This window comes from Lepidochelys kempii, chromosome 4, assembly GCF_965140285.1.
Source record: "Lepidochelys kempii isolate rLepKem1 chromosome 4, rLepKem1.hap1, whole genome shotgun sequence".
Taxonomy (NCBI): Eukaryota; Metazoa; Chordata; order Testudines; family Cheloniidae; genus Lepidochelys; species Lepidochelys kempii.
Window position 1 is genome coordinate 66,134,962 of NC_136383.1, and position 23,029 is coordinate 66,157,990.

At 39.1% G+C, this 23,029-nt stretch overlaps 1 protein-coding gene across 9 annotated transcripts in view; it reads left to right on the forward strand.

Annotated features, from left to right (window-relative positions):
• KLHL2 (kelch like family member 2) overlaps positions 1-23,029 on the forward strand; it is a 105,470-nt gene that overhangs the window by 23,464 nt on the left and 58,977 nt on the right. For 2 of the 9 annotated variants that reach the window (XM_078852499.1, XM_078852503.1), the window contains one exon: positions 9,614-9,676. The exons of 5 other annotated variants lie outside the window; for them this stretch is intronic. The gene's annotated coding sequence lies outside the window, so the exon portion shown is untranslated. Of the gene's footprint in view, positions 1-5,021; positions 5,164-9,613; positions 9,677-18,997; positions 19,814-23,029 lie in introns of all 9 variants that reach the window. 2 more of the 9 variants (XM_078852501.1, XM_078852500.1) reach the window with 2 other exon arrangements.

The following is a 23,029-nucleotide window of genomic DNA, read 5'->3' on the forward strand; positions in this document are numbered from 1 at the left end:
GAGGGGCAGGAACCCAGCACACTTGGGGAAGGGGAGGGGAAAGCTTGCCTGTTCTGCAAGGAGAGAGCGGTGGGCGGGCGGGGGCGGAAAAGAACGGGCCGGGCCGGGCAGGATTTTTAGTGGCACGCTGCTGTCTGCCTGGGTCCGGCAGACAGCAGTTTGCCATTAAAAATTGGCTCGCTTGCCATGTTTGGCACGCGTGCCGTAGGTTGGCAACCACTGGTCTACATAATACTTAGTCCTGCCATGAGTGCAGGGGACCGGACTAGATGACCTCTCGAGGTTCCTTCCAGTCCTATGATTCTATGCTGATGCTCATTTTAAAAAAAAAATGCATTCATTAAATTTGTTAATTGAACTCCTTGGGGGAGAATTGTCCTCTGGAATGGTGGTTGAAGCATGAAGGGACATATGAATCTTTAGCGGAGCTGGCATGCCATGCAATCTTGCGATGCCAGCTACAACAGTGCCATGCAAACGCCTGTTTTCACTTTCAGGTGACATTCTAAACAAGAAGCGGACAGCATTATCTCCTGCAAATTGTAACCAAACTTGTTTGTCTGAGTGGTTGGCTGAAGTAGGACTGAGTGAACTTGTCGGCTCTAAAGTTTTACATTGTTTTATTATTGAATGCCATTTTTTGATACATAATTCTACATTTGTAAGTTCAATTTTCATGATAGAGATTGCACTACAGTACTTGCATTAGTTGAATTGAAAAATACTATTTCTTTTGTTTTTTACAGTGCAAATTTTGGTAATAAAAAATATAAAGTGAGCACTGTACACTTTATATTCTGCATTGTAATTGAAATGAATATATTTTTGAAAATGTAGAAAACGTCAAAACATATTTAAATAAATGGTATTCTATTATTGTTTAACAGCATGATTAATCGCTATTAATTCTTTTAATCACTTGACAGCCCTCGTCAACACTAACAAAAAAAGCAAACATCTTTCTGGGATGTATTAGTGGGAGTGTTGTAAGCAAGACACAAGAAGTAATTCTTCTGTTCTACTCCATGCTGATAAGGCCTCAGATGGAGTATATGTTGGCCAGAGAGTACAAGAGCTGGTAGTCGCAGGACAAAGGTTGTGAGGAAGACTTAGACAAAGGTTGTTCAAGATGCTGAAGGATGATATGAAGAAAATTGGTGTCAGTTTAGAATATGCGCTTGACAAGAATGCTTGGAGAAAAACAGAAAGAGCCACTAGTACCCATTGATGGGGCAAAGCAAAGAAGACAATTGTGTAAGTGGGAGATACAGAGAAAGAAATCAAGAACAGAACTTTCACGGTGCTTAGAATGTGTTGCTCTTTTGTTGTGCATCTCCTAGTAGCCGTCACTATGTATCAGGTTATTCTAGCATGTCTATCATCACCAGCCTTTTTCCTCACATGTTCAACTTTCTGAATGTTCTTTTTTTAATACCAGGAAATTAAATATCAAACTGTTAATGAAGTATTAAGGTTACATGTTTTAAGACAGGGAATACAACAGTTAAATGTTCTCAAATAAATTAACTTTCTCAAATCCAACTTTTCAATTCCCAGTTAGGTTATTAAATATGTACCTAAATACTTAGTGTGATGTGGGAGCGTTAGTTACTATAAGAAGCTTATGAGTAACTAACTCACCCACACTGTAGCATATGCATTTAGGTACATATTTAGTCAGGCCTGTACCTAATGGACTCTTGAGCACAGATGAATTGGGAAAGGAGCTCAGAGAGGTGGTCTTGGACACAGGCAGGGACTACTTCTAGGGTTTGTTTTCTTTCCCCAAAGCCTTATCTGCCACTTTGTAGGATGGGGCTGTAGGATAAGGGGTATATGGACATACATACTCAGACCAATTAGCAAACATGCTGTACTGCTTTATGAACAATTTGCAAGCGCAGACACAATGCTAGAAGAAAGAATCGCAAATAGTTGAGTAATTACAAAGATGTATTCCTGTTTTGTGATCATTGGAAGATACTGTAGAGTACAGCATGCACAAATCACACAACTGAGACTTTGTAACTTTGTCCATATATGAACAATAATTTAAATCATGTGAACAAGCACATGTATACATAACAAGTATGTCTTCGCCTTTTGCTTTGTAACCCTAGTCCCTCATTCTTCCATCCGCCTAAGAGTAGGATCCCGTCCACTCTTGATTGCCTCACGTACCAGGTTTGCTGTGTAACCATGACACCAAAACCCACCACATGGACACTACACAGCACTCCATCATCATCAACTTCATCAAGGTGACCCCTAAGTGGAGCTGAATTATCTGTACTCTCCAAGGGACTGAACTTCTCCGCCACCAGAGAACCTGATCCTATATTAATGTGGAGAACTAAAAGAACTCTTTCGCCAACTCTGCCTCAAAGAATTCTTTCACAACAGAGACGACAACACCACCCACTTCCCCACTGACAGTCAAAAGAATCATGTAACTGGATACCCTACAGGAGATGAAATCACATACTTGATCTTATACTAATTGCTTAAGGGAAAAAAAATTGATTGTAAAATCTTTAACAAACATCACATCCATCACAATCTCTCCACTGCTGAGAGAACAGCTATATAGTCCCTGAAATCCAGCCACCAGATAGTGATCAAACCAGCAGACGAAGCGGGCACCATCAATCCTCAACCATGATAACTACATCAGTGAAGCTAACCGACAACTGTCCGACACAACCTACTATAGAGAATTCAAAGAAGATCCCACACCACAATTCACCCAATGATTTCAGGATATCAAATCCTTCCCCAGACAACTCCAAAAGAATCTCTACTACATTACCCCTCACGAACCCACCCCCATTTCATCCCCACCCATAACAATTTTATATTCAACAAACACTTTGCCCAAGCCATAGGAACAACCATGGATGCTAAATGGCTCCCCAATACCTCAGCCTCTTCATGGGCCATGTTGAAGAAGAATTTCTGGAAAAATGTATATCAGGTAATATGGTTCTGTGATGCATCAATGATATTTTTATCCTCTGGACAGAGGACCTAAACTGCCTTATAGATGTCCACTAGAATGTCAACCACCACCACTCGTCCATCAAACTCTGTTGAGAATACTCCCGTACATCAGAATCAGCTTCAACAATGCAACCCTACAGACAGCTATATACAAAAACCCCACAGATCATCACACTTACCTCCACAGATCCCAAACACACCAAGAAATCTGTTCGCTACAGCCAGGCACTCAGGTACCACAGAATATGCTCTGAGGAGGAAGTCCAGGATACACACCTTAACATGCTTAAAACCAGCCTTCACAACAAGGATATTCCACCCAGAGAAGTAAATCTTATCATGGAACGGGCCACCCAAATGCCCTGAGAGAATCTGCTTCAGTAAAGGAAAACCTGGACACTATATTGGAACCCATACGGGATATCATCAAACAATTGGAAGCCATACTTGATGGGGACCACATTCTGAAGGAAATCTTTCCCGAACCTCCTCTTCTGACCTTCAAACAACCCACCAACCTATCCAAGTTCATCATCAGAATCAGTCTCCCCACAGACCAGGACACACCAACTCAAATGACAACACACCCTGCTATAACAACAGATGCAAAACCTGTAGGCACATCTCCACTGCTAAGATGATCAATGCCCCCCCGCCCTCCCCTGCACATATGCCTTTCAAGATCCATGGGTCCTGTCAGTGCCTCATCCAGTGCATCAAAAGCCCCAACAACAGCTACTTGGGTGAAACCAGGCAATCACTATGTTTTTGAATGAACTCTCACGGAAAAATGATAAATGACAAAAACACCCTATCACTCGTGGGCAAACACTTTTTTTTCACAAAACGAAGAGGGAGACTCTCCTGTGCTTTCAGTGCTCCCGCTGCTGATGCCCAAGCAGCATAGATGAGAAAGAAGAAGCTGCCTAAGACGCCGGGCTTGTCTACACTACTACTGATGTCGATATAACGTACATCGTTTGGGGTGTGAAAAAGCCACCCCCCGAGTGACGCAAGTTGCAGTGACCTAAGCGCTGTCTACACTGGTGCTATGTTGGCAGGAGATGCTCATGGAGGTGGAGTAATTATGCTGACTGGAGAGCTCTCACATGTCAGCATAGAAGCGTCTTCACTAGACGCACTACAGTGGCACAGCTGCATCAGTGCAGCTGCGCTGATGTAGTGTTTGTAGTGTAAACTTGCTCTATGCCTGTGCTGCAGCTGTGCCACTGTAGCTTAGATGCTTCCTACATATATGGACAGGGTTTTCCTGTTGGTGAAGGTAATCCACCTCTCTGAGCCAGTAGCTAGGTTGATGGAAGAATTCTTCCATCAATTTAGCTGTGTTGACAGTGGGCGTTAGGTTGGCCTAAGTTTTAGGTATAGTCCAGGTCTAAGGGAGTAAGGAACAGAAGGGCTGGGGGATGCAGGCTTAGGGGGAATAGAAGGGAGAACAAGGATACACTGGGAGGCAAAAGGAGCAGAGAGGAATAGAAGCAGGGTTGGCAAGGTCAGTAAGGGGTTAGGACTGCGGGGGGGGGAAAGGGGCCACATGGGTCTGTAATTGGTCACTGTAACATGTTCCATTCAGCACCTGACCTGGAAGTCAGGATTCCTGAGTCTCAACATTCCTTTACTATCAGCAAATAACTATGACACTTATTGGCTAAATGTGTGCTTCATCTCCCTCTAGCAGCTTGTCCACATAGAGGATGACTGACTACTGCTGCTGTCAGTTACTTTGTTAGCTTGAGGGACAGAGGTCTAAGCTGTGAATCTGAAAGTTGTAAACCTTCTGATGAACCATGTCATGTGGGAGTCAGTGTGATGTCTGTCACGTGATAGTTTTTTTTAGTTTGCTATTGAAAAAAAATTAATATGCAAAAAACTGTATTAAAAGAACACTAAAGTTCAAACATTAAAAATTTAGACGCCTGAATTAATGGTTGCCTGTGTAACCTTAATTTGGCCCTTTTGTATGTATGCATTAAATACACAATCATAAACTGCATTTCCCACAGGATCCTTATCTCACTGAGTTCATAGGATGGATGAAGCTCACTGGAAGGGTAGCAGTTCAGTATAACTTTTCAGCCTCATCATTCATTGTGTAGCCCCAGGCCTTCCTTATCAGATACCATCCAAATCCCGCACTGACTACAGGTAACTTCCTTGTGTGTGCGCTCGAAGAGTATTGTTGAAGTGCTTTACAAACTTTAATAAATGTATCTTCACAACACATCTGTGAGGTGCTAAGCACATTTTATACACTAGGATCAGAGGCACAGATTAAGACAGAAGTATTGTCAAGTATCCATGAATATTAGGCATGCGCCTTGAGATACCATCACAGTGCTTAACATTTGTATAGCATTTCATGTGTTCAGAGCACAGTAGTTCTTTTGAGACCTGGTCAAAACTTGGAATTTCTGTTCTGCAGGAAATTCTAACATTTTGAAAATTTTTCATTCTGAACCACAAGAAGTCAAAATTCACAATTTTCTGTGAAACTGAATTTCCCGAAAATTAATTTGAGGTCAACTGAAATATTTCACTTTGATTTTGACTTTGATTTTACATTTTTAATTTTAATTGGTAACTGGTTTTGAAATTGGTATTCTAATTGCTTTAATAATAATGGGTATTGATTTGGTAATTAGTTTTGTTTGCTTGGTTGGTATGCTAACTGGTCATTTGTAATTGTCCTTACTGGTATCATATAAAAAATAAAATGAAAAAATTACAATCTGGTGCACGATTTTTCCCAGTTTAAGTTTGTGCATTTACGAAAGTGAGAGATTAGATGTGTGTGTATATCTCATAGTACTTGGTCAGAATGTTTTGTCATCTGCTTATTGATAACTAGTAAAGATTGTTTCTTTAAATAGGTGGTGCAGTGTCGAGAGGATGCTTACTAGGGAGGAGAGTAATTAACACAAAGGGTTAATTTTCCTCAAGATTTAGTGGGTGACGGATTAGGCAGGTGAATAGCTGCAGAGGTCATGAATGTAAGCATTAAAAAATCCTTCTAAAACCACTGAATCTAATCCAGGAATCAGAGTAATGGCTCAAGTGAAGGAAAGCATGGCAGCAAAATAAAGCAAAATAAGCAATGAGGTGGACACACTGGGGCTAAACTCTGAAGGGTTCTTATGGTACAGAGATTTAGTATGATTCTGCAATGGCATGGAATAATGGATAATGGCCTGGGTATTAAAAAATTAAATCCAAAAGTACCATATGGCAACATTAAGAGCAAGCATCCAGAAAGAAATTCTTCTACAGCCCTGCAAAAAAAAAAAAAAAAAGACTTGTTTGATGTGAATTGATATTTTTAAAATGTTGTTTTACGTTCACAGGAGATCTGTCTTATTAGACACGAATGTTTATGCAGCTTATATTCAGTCTTTGTTAAGATGAAAATGTAGTCTCTATATTTTAGTTTGCCCAAGTCACATGCTGTTGTACTTCTGGTTTTTTCATTGATTAACCTTCCTGTGCACCAAACAGAACGGGCAGGAGAGTCTATTTCAGGCTGAAGCTCAGTTGTATATTGGAGAATGTACTAATGCAAGAAGCTCCGGTGTAATTGGTTGCCATCAGACAAACAATACAATTCCTTTAAACCCTAGGAACAAGTATTTTCTATTTTAGTTTATCACATTATTTTGTAACTTCTTTTTTTATTACAATGTAGGCACATGAATTTAAATAACAAAATTAAAATTTTGAAACAAAAAATATTCATTCTGGTAAGTTAGAAATGTTGATCAAAGATCTTACCAAAATACTTAATTTCAGATTTTTTTTTAAAATGAAATGTTGTTGAAATAGACATATTCCTATAGAATGTGTCCATTTTGAAGGATTAATATTTCCTAATGGAAGAATGTTCTTTTGGAATTTTTTCATGCAGCTATAGTTCCCATTTACTTCACTTGCACTTGTGTATGCGAAAAACTTCTGTTTTATATTTCCTTTAAGGGCCAATTGCCTAGCTTCCCTAACTCTGGCATTTCCTAACTTTTGAGTACCTGACTTTAAGTAATCTTTGTTCTTTTAACATGCTTTAACATATATAGGCTTAAGGGCCACTTACCTAGCTTGCAGTTCATGTGTTAAATGCTAATAGCCACCCATGAAAGGAGGAGAAGACTTCTGCCACTCCAATTTCCTTACCCTCAGCCACCACCTTCTACTTGTCGTTATCGGTAGCGGAAAGCATAAATCATGACACAGGAGTTGTACAAAACTAGAACCAGGGAGGAAGATTTCCACCCCTCCCTCCCAAATTAAGCTTCTGTACTGGGGGGGTTTAGTTTCTGCTCTGACTCAGTGGGCTTAATTGGTGCAGGAAGATGTGCAGTATTTTGAAATTTACTCTCATATAAGTGCTCATGGAGGGGTTGTGAGGATTTGAGCTCTCGGAAAAGGAGTTATGATAAAATGTTTAGAACTCTTCGAGTGCCCCTTCAAGTCTACACAATTTCCATTCTCTCTGGAGGGAAGACTATGGAAACTTTTACCTCTGAAAAAGTGTGAGGAGTGAGTTGGATTCTAATCCAGTTTATGCATAATTAAAAGAATTATTTACTGAAGACTTGTCTACATGAACAATTAGTTTATGGCAAGCTGTGGTGTGAATCTGCACAGCACTAATTTTCTGCAGACTAACTGTTCACGTGGACCCTGCTGACATGAGTTAAGAGTTTGTTAATATGCTTTGATCTAGTCCTCTTTGAAACTGGACCAAGTCCCCATTATAGGACCAAGCAATTATAGTTATGTAGCTCATTGAAGACAATGGATATTCAGGTATAAGGGAGGGCATAATTTGGCCTTGACAAAATCTCTGGTAGTGATGCAGAAGGAAACATCCTTGATTCACTTTCATATCCCAGGTTGAGTTTGCAGAAGTGGTGGTTTTTAAAAAAAAAAAAAAAAAAGAGAAATCTTTCATTTGTCTGTAAACTTTGACCACAGTTGCTCAGTGAGAAGCAATAAACTTGGAAATCAACAATGCCAGTTCTAGTTACTTTTCAAAGTAGCATGTTCACCATGTTTTTTCTTATTCTCTGGAATTGGGCTTGTGCTGTACACTTGGTATGTCTTTAAATCAGTGATTACCTTTTTTCTTTGGGAAATGTTGATTTATACCCCAGGGAATCATGTGCATATACTACCACAGTATTTTGTATAATGGGGTATCTATCAGGGAACTACTCTCACAGCATTTTTGGTCACAGATTGGAATCCAAAGGGTTTTTAATATGACTGCAGCAGTTCCTACAGTTGTTCACTTTTCCTGGTGAGCTTCTCTAACCCATGAAGGATTTCAAAGATGACTTTGCTTGCCATTAGGTAAAGTGATTACTGCAGGTGCAGAATTTATCAATTCACATTTTTTCAGAAAGCATTGCTTGGAGTTCAAGAACTTAGTTGCTCTATTTACTGTCTATTTAAAAAAGGTTGGCAAATAACAATGAAGCAATTTTAATGTTTTATGTGTACATTGATTTATGTGTACAAATTCTTTCATAAATAGCAGCGATGAAGATATAAGGATCTTTTATGCTAAAATTTGTTAATTTTTACTTCCTGTGCTTTAGGTTTGACTTGCCAAAAAACTCTCAGCTAAATATCTGGTACAACATGTAATATTTTTAATGAACTGTTTAGCCAAATGTTCCCTAAACCATACAGAATGTTTCAAGCTGATACACGCTTATTTATCTGCATTGATAGGGAGTTCTAACACCCAAATAACATTCTGCTTTAAGCTTAACAGTATGGACAGTTTTGACGGTGGACATTGGTGAATTAATCAGCTTTACACTTTAAGTTTACATAACTTCAGATATTTTAATTACCAAAATCAGCCAGTTTCTTAGCACCTACGAAAGTGATCTTGCACTAATTTCCCTGTGCATATCACCATGATCTAGCATAAACAGAATCTGCTAGTGGTGTTTTGGCAGATGTTAAGACTTGCTAAGTGTTATGCATGTTGCATGACACTCACATCTGCCTTGTCATACCTGCCCACGTATCAGGTAAAATATCCTGCATAGTGACTCTCCTCCCCCCGCCCCCCCATCACTAAAATTAAAAATATTTAGCCTATGTGTAAAGGGCTGGGAGCTAGGAGACATGAGTTTTGATCTCCTGTATTCCATTGACAGCTGTTAATTTTTATGAGCAATTCCCAATGCTTATATACTGGCCAAGCCCTCATTGCTATCTTGGGAGGCAGGCATTCACTTATTTGACAAATAAGGTAGCAGAGGTTACACCAGACAGTGCTGGGAATAAAACATGGGTTTCTAATGTGACAGACCCAAGTTTTAACACTTATCCACGCTTCCTCTCAGAATAAATGCACCACATCTGTGTTCTTGGTATTCCATTGGTAACCACTGCTCTGATGATTAGACCTCTCTGGTTGCAGACCCAAGAATAGAATCCAGGAATTCTGCTGTGATGCAAAACATTCCATTGCTATCTCACAAATGGTTATCCATTGGCAAAGTGTGTATAGTATATCCATTAGGGGCTGAGCCACATAAAAGATAAAACAGCTTACTTCTCTTATTTTTTGTTCCTTTAACTCAAGTGGAAGAGGTCTGTGATGTCTATTTGAAGGTCCTGTTGAAAATCCATGTGAGGGGAAGAAAAGGTTTGTGATCATGTAACTAAAAACTATCCACATGCAAATGCAGAAGGGGGTCTGTCAAGCTTCCTTCCCCTCTCTGAACTCTAGGGTACAGATGTGGGGACCTGCATGAAATTGCCCCTAAGCTTATTTTTACCAGCTTAGGTTAAAACTTCCCCAAGGTACAAACTATTTTACCATTTGTCCCTGGACCTTATTGCTGCCACCACCAAGCATCTAACAAAAATAATAGGGAAAGAGCCCACTTGGAAATGTCTTCCCCGCCAAAATCCCCCCAAGCCCTACACCCCCTTTCCTGGGGAAGGCTTGATAAAAATCCTCACCAATTTGCATAGGTGAACGCAGACCCAAACTCTTGGATCTTAAGAACAATGAAAAACCAATAAGGTTCTTAAAAGAATTTTAATTAAAGAAAAAGTAAAAGAATCACCTCTATAAAACAGGGTAATCAGATTCAAAACATAGGGAATCCCTCTAGGCGAAACCTTAAGTTACAAAAAGACACAAAAACAGGAATATACATTCCATTCAGCACAACTTAATTAAACAAACAGCCATTTAAACAAAACAGAATCTAACGCATATCTAACTAGCTTGCTTACTGACTTTTTACAGGAGTTCTGACCTGCATTCCTGCCCTGGTCCTAGCAAATGCAAACACAGACAGAGAGAACCCTTTGTCCCCCGCACCCCTCCTCCCCCAGCTTTGAAAGTATCTTGTCTCCTCATTGGTCATTTTGGTCAGGTGCCAACGAGGTTGTCTTAGCTTCTTAACCCTTTACAGGTGAAAGGGTTTTTCCTCTGGCCAGGAGGGATTTAAAGGTGTTTACCCTTCCCTTTATATTTATGACAGGGTCAAATTAAGGTTGTATAGGTAACCTCAGTTTTGACATTTTCTAACTTAAGTGCTTAATCTTAAACATTATTTGTATATAAAATATATGTCTACAACCCCTTAAGTTGGGGCTGAATGCTTCATGGCCTTACCAGTGAGCTACAAAGTCTTTAACATTGAGGCCACCAATTCTGAATGCAGCCGAGCTGTGAAGGGATTAAAAGATGTTCCCATATAATGGATATTTGATGACCCCTGTATGAGATAAGTTTGGGGGTTCAGTTCCAGCATTCTTAGACCAAACTAATCATCATGCTTTGGACTATTTGGTAGAGGTCAAGCACTGAATAGGCCATGAGGACTGAACTATCCCTCTTGCCTGCAGATGAAGTCTGTCCTCCCTGTTATCAGGGTTGAAGCATGCTGACAGAACAAAGTTCCCTGCTGCCACCCTGTGATAAACAGGGGATTTCATTCATCACAGATGTCAGTCAAATGCCTTTTACCAGTATAAAATCCAAACAACTTTTAAAGATGAAATTTGTTAGATGCAGAGAGCTCAAATTTCTATGCAGTGTCATACATAGAGCTGCACAAAACTTGCCAGCTATGGATGCTTATAGAGAATTAGACTGAGACCATTTAACTCTTTCACCTGTGAAACTGAACTTGGGGCCTACAGAACTGAAAGGCTAATGTGTGATCCCAGTATGGCCATTTTTTTCTTCATCTAATTTGAAAGAAAATATCACTAACATGTCTTAGCACATTAGGTTATTTTAAATTAAGCCTAATAGTATTCTACTTATGAAGCCTCTAAGCGTCAAACCCTATTGGTGGTTGGTGTTCTTTCCCCACCCCTTCCCCAGTTATCTTCAGAATGTCATTTAAGTTGAAATATTTTTAAATATCCTTATCTGTCGCTAATGACGGTTTAGATGATTGAACTGAATTTAAAAAAATCTCACTTATCTCAGATTGTGCTCTTTACTCTTTGCATCTCACTCAGTGACAGCGAGCAGTGATCGTTGTTCAAGCTATATCATTCTTTTACTCTAGTACTATTACAGTGCTGTAATATTTGGGTTCTTAACCCTGCAGAGAACTATTTACATTCCAACTGTCTTCTCTGACCCTTAAATTTTATTAAAATGTTTTAATTTAAGAGGGCTTGTAAAGCCCTTTTTTCCCCTTCCAAAATCTAAATGTTGGTTCTGAACTGCCTGATATGGTCTCTTTTTAAACAGCTTGATTGTGTGCTAGGAGAGAGTAAGAGTTACACTATATTTTGCTATTATACATATTTTATATGTTATACTTCCAGCAATTATCTGGGTATTTGTGAGGACAGCTTTGAGAATTTAAATGGTGTGAGGGCATAACTTAATATGTCACATAGCTGGAGGAGAAACAGTGGCACACAATTCTAGACTTTATATGCATTTTAAGAAATGTCAGGCAACCGTAACTGATCTAAGTTTCCAGTGAACGAATCCTAGTGTATTGTGCATGTATTCTACCCCTCATCTGTTATATATGGTTGCTTGTCATTTGAGGGCAATGGTCTTCCTATAGGCATATTTCCTTACAAATACAAGCACAGTGAGTATCTTCTTTAAATGATCAAGGTTTATATCTTAATGTAACTACAGTTTTGAAGGTTTGCAGCAAAATAAAATTTTGTTGAGGGTAATTGTTCTTACTGGTTCGCTAACATCAGTCAAGGAGCAGTTGGGAATAGTTGATGTATTTTTTTAAATGTATATGGAGTTGTACATATTCTGACTGTATCCTTCTGCATGTTATTCTTGTCTTAAGTTTTAAGTAGTGTGGGGGCAGGAACTCTTTTTTTTTTTGTGCCTGTTGACAGCATCTGATACATTGGGCTCCCATATTTCATTAATATAACCATGCCTACAGAGAGACAAAGGTGTTAATGTAACCCAGTCACTGTCCAATATTAGACAGTGTTTGGTATATAGAGACCTCAGCCTGCTTAGTACCTTGGCAAAAATCATTGAAAACCCTTTTAACCTTTTATAGAAGATACAGAAAAAGAAGGAAAAGCAGTTAAAAGTGTTTGATGTGTAAAATATTAAATAAAGCTTTTGTTTTAACAACATCTCTTGTTCCCTTTTCCTTTAGCTGGAGAGAGGTTTTAGAAGGGGAAAAACCCTTGTTTGACTGTCTTAGATTATATCAAGAATGGTAATAACCATCCTTTATGGGGAAAAGAGAAGAAGTTAGTTGAGGTGGGCTGGAGCTGTCATTGTGTTGCTATTAAAGTCCAGTCCCATTTCCTAGAAGGCATAACAATACGAACCCACACATGGGGAAAGAAGAGAACAGAAAAGATAGAAAATGCAGTTTCTGTCTCTGGTGCTGACTCTCACTTGCATTCTCGCTGATAGAAAAACACAGGCACAGCACCTGGTCTTAACAGCCGTTCTGAGACATGGTAAACTTGTGCCAGCATTGGGCTGGTTCGGGCTTTACTTTTAGTTGCCTCCTTGCTCCTAGGCTTCCAGAATGTCATAAAATATGCAATCTTGGCTGGCTAAACTAGACTTTTGTTAAACAGAAGGCAAAAGGAGAGCGAGAAGGAAAAAAAAAGAAAGGTGGTGTGGGGAGAAAAGGACATAAGGGAGTGGGATTTACAAAGACTGACATGCCAGGTGATGGGTGGGATTCAACTGGAGCCAGTGGAGGAGGTGGTGTCATCTGGGTCTCTCTTTTGGTCCAGTCTGGTTAGGACATCTCTTAGGGTCACAAAGAGGAAAGCACAGTGGTGTCGCACTGGATCACAGGGTTCCATGGGATAGCTGGGTTAGCAGCCATGAAGGAGAAGCTCACTCCTTCCCCTTCATTCAGTCATGCAGCATTTGCGGTAACCCAACCTCCTCACCCCCCGCCTATTTTTTTTGAAAGGACCCCCAAAAGGGAATGATAGCGGTATAGCCCATCCTCTCATTACTTTGTCCACCAATTAGGCCTAATTTCCAACACAGCAGTTTTGTTTCATTAATTTCCAGTCCCACACTTCTCCTGTTTACCAGGCATGGTCTTAATAGTTCTTGAGTTATAGCAATAGGACTTTTGGTTTGGACTAACTCAGTCTTTCTGACTCCCTTGTGCACCTTTTCTCATCAACATTTGTTACAGGTTATTGTGACACTTTATGAACTTTTATTCAGTTTTTCACAGTTAGGTTCAGAATTATGGTAAATATATAGGCCCAGTTATTACAGCAGCACAAGTAAACTACAAATAATTAATACTGTCACTCTCCTGTCTATTACTGTTTGTGTAAGAGTTTGGGTAACATCTTACTAAAGGAGTTCAGGATTTTTGGCGTGGTGATGAATGCCAGTGCTGAAAATAAACCCCAGCTCACTCACAGCTGACGATGGGAAGGGATTTGCTTGCGGGAGTAAAAGTATTACTCTTTTTACTTTTGCTTTGCCCGTGACCTGTAACAAGATGAAATAATCTTTAAAAGTATGCATTTCACATGAGGAAAGCTAACATGCCCTTGGGTATTGCTGGAACTTTTTCCACATTGTTTTGGGCTACTCTCCTAACAATGGAAATGTTGATCTGCTTTATCCTTTAGAGTAAATAATCAAGGCTTCTTGCACAGTGTGGCACCAAACCTGTATTATGCAATGAGCCCTTCGTATTTCATGCAACAATCGGTGGAGAATTTATTGATTTACTGAAGAAACTTCTAAGAATGAAGTGTCTGAGATACTAACAGAAATATGTAATCTGTTAATAGTGCTATAAAGGACTAACAATAACCTTTTTGTATCTAACTTTAAGAAAGGCATTGCAGGTGATCCTAGGAATTAAAGACAAGTGAGCATTCTTTCAGTGTGAAGTAGACTAGTAGAGAAGAGAATTTAAAATAGAACTGTAAAACACCTAGATGAACAGGCTATTGTTAGTATATAGGTCTGTTTGTTAGCCTGGGATAGAATTTTGGGTTTTACTTTTTAATATTTTATATTAAAATTAAAATATTAATATTTTATATTAATATGTGTAAACAAAGAACAAAAGACTGTGTGTGTTGCTTTTGCCTAGTTAGATGGGTTTGTTAGTGCAATGGGAACAAATAAGAGCAGTCAGTGTTACAAGGTGTGATGGGAGTGTAATATATGAGCACACTTTAAGATTGCCTCAAATCTCAAGGCAAGGTCAAGCTACCAGTTGGGAAAGGCAAAGGGGGATTGGAGGGAAGGAATAAAACACTAAAAGACCAACGAAATGCCTGTCCCTGACCGTAGCACAACCTCACTCCTTAGCCCTCCCATGGGGTACAAAAGGGGTGGACTGTGGGCATGCATTGCAGGTATATTTGGGCCTGCTAAGAAGGAGGAGGTGGGAAATGGGAATGTGGAGGGGGGAATACAGAAGCGGGACACAGGGCAAGGCTCTGCAGTATCAGAGCTGGAAAGGTAGACAAGGGGGTAAAATGCTCTGTTGTGTCAGAGCTTAAAATGAAATACTGGAAAACAGACTTGCCGGCAAGTAGAGCTATGGATATGTTTGCTTGGAACTAATCCCAATAAACATTGCATTGGCTGCACTTTGGACTTCTGGTTTTCTGCTTTCTGTCTGCATGACAAGAACCAAGGGGGTGAGGGGGTGTGTGTGTGTGTGTGTGTGTGTGTGTGTGTGTGAAGGGAAAGCCCTCTAACAGCTACGATGGAGCAAATTCGAACAACTTCTGTACAGAAAATGGTGTCTTTGAAATCTACTAGAATTCTATGAGCATATTGTTGAAATAGTGGATAAAAGAGAACCATCGGAAGGAGAATATTTCAATGAAGCTTTTGACACAATCTCATCAGTTGTCATGGTCAGAAGTAAAGTATTTTCAGAGATCAAAAATTGATTTAAACAGAAGAGATCATAGGAATAAATGGTCATTTTCACCATAGCAAAAGGCGGTGGTGCCAGGAGGTTTCAAAATAGGGCTAATTTTTAATATATTACATTTGAAAAAGGGTGTACACATGGGGTGGTAACATTTGCAAATGACAAAATTATGTAGGTTAGTCAAAAGAGAAAATAAAGGAACTTCAGAGGCACCTCCTAAAGCAAGGTGTACGGGCAACAGGATGGCAGACAAAATTCAATACTGAGAAATCCAAGATAATGTTACTGTTGGAAGCAATAATTTGAATTATTTGGAGGTATATTGTTAGGTTCTGCAATAACTGTCACCACGAAGGAATAAAGCCTGGGTGTCACTGCAGATACCTTAGTGAAAACCTCTGCTCAATGTGGTGGTTAAAAAAACAAAGTTTAAAAAAAAAAAGGGGGATAGAAAACACTTAATTTTATTAAGTCAGTCAGTGTTATGCCCTCACTTGGAATATTGTGTTCAATAGTGATAAACTGATCTCAAATAAAGTATAGCAGGTTTATAGATTGGTGATTAAAATGATTAGAGGCATGGAACGACTTCAAAATAAAGAGAGATTTAAGATGAGTATCTTTTTAAGTTAGAGAGTAGATGAGTAAGAACGGACTTGATTGATGCAAAATATCTAGTATATGTCTAGTATTGAAAAGGTGAACCGTGGGTTTCTATTTACCCTCTCACGATATGAGAATATTTCATTCAATGAAAGAGAGAGGCAACCAATTAAAAGCTTGACTTTTTTTTTAAACAATGTATGATTAACCTGTGAAACATATTGCTACAAGATATTCAGGTCAAGAGCTGCCTAGAATTCAGAACTGTAGTAAACATATGGATAATAACCTCATTTATTACATTAGGTAGAATGAAAATGCTTTTAGAAGTATTATGAGCCATCATGCTTCAAGGCGACACTCTAGCAGATGGTTTAGGAAAAAACTTCTCCAATGGGCAGGCTTTGGAGTTGCATGCATCTTCCTTTTAAGCATGTAGTACAGGATACTGGATTAAGTAGACCATTGATCTGATCTGGTGTAGTTATTTGTATGTTGTTGTCCAGTAACATCTTGATTTAATGGCTTTACTGAGACTAATTAAGAAGCATTGAATTCCTACAGTCAGATGTCAGCCACCTAGCAATGATTTAAAAGGTGGGTGTAAGTGGAATAGTGGGTAAAAAGAAGCTCCAGATCACATGAAATGGTACTTTCCCAAAAAATGCATCAGCAAAAAGCTTTCCTCTCAGCAGAATGATGCTCCACCAGGCAATTTGCCAGGGTGGAACAGCTTTGATTATCAGACGAAAGGCAAATTTTAGCCATTTTTTGAGAATGTTTTACTGAAACTAAAATTATAGAATAGCTCGCAGAATCTTTTTGTAACTGTCCTGTTATTTGTATTACAGTAATGCCTAAAGGCCCCAAACAAGATTGGGACTCTACTGGGCTGTGTGCTGTACCAGCACTGGTGAGAGACAGTCCCTGCCCCAAAGAATCTTCAGTCTAATTAGACCACTCAGACAGAAGGCGAGACAGAGACAAGGAGGTCAAGTGACTTGCCCACTCAGCAACTCCTGTAGTAGTCAGGAATATGAACACAAGTCTGACTCCCAGTCCAGTGCCCTCTCCACTAGACATGCGTGTGATGGGCTGGATCACAGAACCCCCCTGGGAGCTGCCACCTGATGTGCCAAGACTACTTCTGCCCCTGCTTTCCCTGCCAGCTTAGGACTCCAGCAGCCTGTCCTGCTGACCCAGACATGCCAGTCTGCTCCAACACAGACCCAGGGTCTGAACCATGTGCACCAAAGTTGCAGACTTAACTGAAAGCAAGTTAAGAAGTGTTCCTGCCTTTAACACTTAGATGCCCAACTCCCAATGGGGTCCAAACCCTGAATAAATCAGTTTTACCCTGTATAAAGTTTATACAGGGTAAACTAATAAATTGTTCGCCCTCTATAACACTGATAGAGAGATACGCACAGCAGTTCGCCCCCCCCCCCCCCGCAAGTATTAATACATGCTCTGGGTTAATTAATAAGTAAAAAGTGATTTTATTAAAGTAGGATTTAAGTGGTTCCAAGTAGTAGCAGACAGAACAAAGTCAATTATCAAGAAAAATAAAATAAAACATGCAAGTCTAAGTCTAGTACAGTAATAAAACTGAATACAGATAAAATCTCACCCTCAGAGATGTTTAAATAAGTTTCTTTCACAGACTGGATGCCTTCCTAGTCTTGGCACAATCCTTTCCCCTGGTACAGCCCTTGTTCCAGCTCAGGTGGTAGCTAGGGGATTTCTCATGATGGCTGCCCCCTTTTTCTGTTCCACCCACTTATATATCTTTTGCATAAGGTGGGAATCGTTTGTCCCTCTGGGTTCCCACCCCTCCTTCTCAGTGGAAAAGCACCAGGTTAAAGGTGGATTCCAGTTCAGGACATGATCACATATCACTGTAAGGCTTCATTACTTACTTGCCAGCACACAGGTATACAGGAAGACTTACAAGTTAAACAACCATCTACAGTCAATTGTCCTGGTTAATGAGAGCCATTAAGATTCCAAACCACCATTAATGGCCCACACTTTGCATAACTACAATAGGACCTCAGAGTTATATTTCATATTTCTAGTTTCAGATACAAGAGTGATACATTTATACAAATAGGATGACCACACTCAGTAGATTATAAGCTTTGTAATGATACCTTACAAGAGACCTTTTGCATGAAAAGAATATTTTAGTTATTATATTCACACTCATCAGCATACTTTCATAAAATCATACAGAGTGCAACATCACAATGCCACTTTCCTGTTACCCAGTTGCTGTTTAACTGGATACTGTTGAAGAAGACCTCTTGTATGAGTAATTGGCTTCCTCAGCTAAGTTCACCCATTGTCCAGGTGGTCTTCAGTCTTAAGATATTACTAGAGTCATCATATTTCCAAGTTGCATCGTTGGCAGAAATGCCCCATCCGTGTGACTGTCTGAAAGATTGTCCTTTCATTTCATCTATGACCCTTGCCCTGGGCATCCATACCTTTTTATCTAATTCTTGGCAATAATTCTACTTGGAGCCATTCTTGAATGGCCACCTTTAGAAGATTTCAAATACATAATGCATTTTCCTGTCTTCTGTGTCCATACCAGCGAGTGCATATTAAAACTGTGTTTCTCACTCTGCACTGACTGTCCAATTTCAGGTTAAATTCAAGGTGCTTTGTTAGAATGGTAAACTTACATTTACAGAAGAGAACATGTATTCTTCCCTGACCCACCTTACCACATGTATTAATCAACAATGCTTATCTGTGCCAAGGATGGAACTCACAGGAATCAGAGGAAATCCTTTCTCCATAGTGGTAGCTACCTTCTGAAAATGTATTATAATAATCGTACGCTACTTTAATTTTCATTTACTTATGAGAATTTTCAAAGGCAAAAATCCTTTGAAAATCCCAGCCTTGGTTGTTAGATTGTTGTAACAATACCTTGATTTTTAAACAACCCTTTACTGTCAGTGAAGTGTCATTAAAAATAATCCTTTTTCTAGAAATTTTGCAAGGAAATGTCTCCTAGAAGAATTTAGACACGATCCACTGCAGATTATATGAATGATAGCTGAAAGCTTTCCTGGATGAAATGTAAAGTATTGGTCTTAGCTTTGTGTGCTGTGGTTATCAACATGTATTTTTAGCCTGCTCAGATGTCACCCACCCACTATTACAGATGTTGATCTTGACTCATTCTTTCTGCATTGAAAGACAAGCAGCATACATGCAAAGTATTTTAGCTTTAAGCACTTCTACTACCCTGCTATTTGGAATCTGTATTACTATAAAAATGGGAGATTTAGCTGATTCATACACCTGTGGTGTGGTGGGGGAGAAATGTACATCAGCTAGAGTTGGTGCTGTACTCCACTGTCTGAATTAACGATGCCTTGGGGTTTCAGTCCAGACTTTGGGGTTTGCTGGCTATAGTGGATGCTTTTTTACTTAAAGGCTTATAACAAATACTCAATTATAATTATGAAACAAGTTTGTTAATTGCAACCAACTCTGCCTACACTATAAAAATAACCATGTTTGAAACATGCTTTATTGAAGATATAGTTGTGGACTTGCAGTGTTGTGTTGGCTTTTTGCCCAAATGGAAAAAATAGAGCTATTTTTTGCCTGTGATGAGTTGCAAATCATTTGGCCTCTCAAATTTTAAATCCTTAAAAAACAAATTTCCATCGTGCTATCAGTAGTGAAATGTGTTGATTTGTATTTGAAACTAACCCTTAATCTTTGTCTCCTTAGACTGTGAGGTCGTTGGGGCAAGGACTACTGTTCTTGACCATCTGAGAAGCACCTAACACAGTGTAGGTGCTACCATAAACAGATGATAAACATTTTAACTGCTTTTTCAGATTTTCTAGCCCTTAGAAAGGGTTATAATTAGTGATGCATAAAAATATGATGTTAGCAATAAGTGTTAATATAAACAAACCCAGTTGGGCCATTAGAAGGGTTTGAAACTAGGACCTACCTCACTGAAAGCCTGAGCTTCTAAATGACTAAACCCATTAGACGGAAGCCTCAACTGATTCAGAGACCTCTAATGTGGACTAGCTTCTAGAGACGGACAGAGATACATACTGTTAGTGTGGCTTACGCTAGCACCCTTTCGGTCTGAACTATATTTTTTAGCCCTTAGGGGAAGGTGAATTTCCCACAGCACTGAAATTTTTTAGCATTTTAGGTCCTGTATTTGTAGGATTGATTTAATTGAACCATTACAATCTCTGGTTGGAGAAACCCTGGTAGCTCCATTCAGACTGTGAATTTATCTTAAAATCAGCCTGTTGTTCCTAAGGAATTGCAGGGGCTTTTTACAACGTTTTGTAATCTTTCAAGTATTGCAGTACAGTATGAGCAAGAACTCTAAACTCTTGCTTTGGGTGACCTACAATGGACTGTTAATGTTACACAAATGTATTTTAGGAAATAACTAAAAGGCAAGTATCGACACTCACTGCTTTCCTTAATACCACGATGGCTTCTAGTTTCCAGGTTAGTGAGATAACATTTATGTCCAAGTCCTCGCCATGTTAATATTTATTATAGCATTTCGTATGGTTGTAATTATCTTTTATTTTGGTATTTTGCTGAATGCTTATGTACATCTGAAACAATAATATGTTGTAAATACTGTGGCTGCTGTATAGCAAAACTGTTGGGAAATAAGGGGTTGTACATCACTGTAGTGTGAATTAGAGGGGTGTGAAATGTAGAGCAATAGAGCATGTGCTCTAACTGCCCCATGTAGATCCTGCTGATGCGTACTGAAAGGTATTGCACGTTACCGACAGACAAGCCCTAGAACTGTATTTTGTTCAGTTATCTGAGACTTTCACGGATTTCAAGGCTGTTGTCCATTTTGAATTTCGTAAGGCTCATTACGCTTAAGGATACATTTGTAGTGTTAGGGGCTACTGTCCAATTGCCATTAAATCAGTGAGAGCAGTATGACTTAGAATACCATGCAACCCTATAAAACATGTCCTTTAGCGCTCTCATTCTAATCTTTGTGCTCCTTGCACAGCTTTAAATCCAATGCTGCATTTTCATACATGTATTTTTAAAACCACACCAGTGCATCCGGCACATGGGTGGTACCCTGAAAATGTTCAATAAAGATGCCAGGATAAACTATCAGACATAAATGCTGAAAGAGATGAACTGCAAAGTTTGTAACACTTCTATTATTCCCATAGATGCAGCTCTTAAATACTTCAAGTGCTTTGTAATTTTTTCATAAATATATTTGGCAGCAGTGAAATATAACTGCAATTTCAAAATGTGAATGTGTATTTACCACCCATTTCACTAAAAGTTAAGTTTCGCTACAGGTTTCTCCAGGTGTGGATTAAAAACTCAGGTTAAATTGGAGCTGGTTTAAGTGTATTTGCTAACCCTGGCCTAACCTTAACTTCTTTTCATAATCTGGACAAACCCTTCCTGGTCTTAATGCAGCTCTTTTTTTCTCTTCATATGTCAGAAATATGTACCTATATTTCAGGTTTAGCTTAAAAAAAAAAAAGCAGTTCTCTGAGCTTGTGACTATTTAACCATTGGAAGTACAGAGTTTGAATACTTTAAGAATTAGATTTTGTAGGCTTTTTTGTCCACTGTTCTCTGTAGTGGGTCTCATTTTAACAGTACATGAATGCGGTGGTACTTCGAACTCAGAAGGTTTTTCTTTGAAATTCAAGATCAGACCAAACAGTTATTTTTACATAGGAAGAGAATTTCTTGACAACAAACTTCTGTTTTGTTACTCACTATGCTATTAACCCCATCATTTCTAACTCTTTGCTACCAGCTGTGAAACACATACAGCTCTTGGAGTTTGAGGTTAAACACCTATCTAGAGCTTGAGAATATTTAGCCAGCCTAATGAGGTCACAAGATCAAAATTCCTCCTAAATAGCTTTTCAGGTGAAGACTGGAGTCAGGGGGAAAATCCTGTATTGATTCATTGTTCAGATGTGGTGCAATCAACTATTCATACAAACACTCATCAGTTAATCTGAATTCTGTCTGGAGACCTGCCTTTCTTAAGCGTGAATGATATCTCACTAGTCACAGTATTGTCATGAGTATCTCTTCATCTGAGACTACTAGGCATGTAACCCTATATGTAGGGCACTCATGTTTTGGACTGTGGAGCATTGGGACTCATATAAGATAACTCGTCTTATTTAATTTTTCACCAGTATTGCTGATTCAGACTTGTCTCCTGCCCATGGTGATAAAAGGAAGGATGTCATGTTTGTATTTTTTAGGCACCTATCATGCTATTCATTTGTGAGCATTTTTAAAGTAAATAAGAAGCCCAGCTTTGACTATTATTTTAAGGTCTCTGTTTTGTATGTAAGGCACTTTTAAATGTATCTTAAGCAAAAGAACTGGGCAGGTAAAATGTGCCAAGAAATGGGAGGAATTTAAGTTTTGAAAACAATAGAATCTTGTTCCCAATCCCTGTTGCCATTTCCCTTTGTCATCTTCCATGTGAGAGGCTGTCCAAATGGCCCCAAAAAATCATTACTGATTTTAAGTTTCTATGTCTGCTTCCCAAGTATATTTGAGAATGTTTGTTTTCCTGTGATACGAAAGTTAAAATCCATTTTTATTGGCTTCATTGATTCTAAGCCTAAGAATGGTCACAGTGAACTGACCACCTGAATACCACGGGCCATAGAACTTCCCTGAAATAATTTCTGTTTGAACTAGAGCTTGGGAATATTAAATACAGTAACTTTAGAATGAGAGTATGCGTGGGGTGGGACCAGAATCCACAGAAAAAAAAAATCTTAAAGCAAGTAAAGGGTAATTAAGAACAATGGAAATTAGAGTACTTAGATGTAGATTAGTATATGGCTGCTCTCTGGGGAAGGGACTGTCTCCTTGTTCTGAGTTTGTACAGCATCTGGCACAGTCTGGGTTCTGGTAATTAATGAGACTTGTAGGTGCTATTCTTTTTCATCTTGTACTCATCTCAAAGCATCTCTACAGACACCGGGAGAAATACTGCA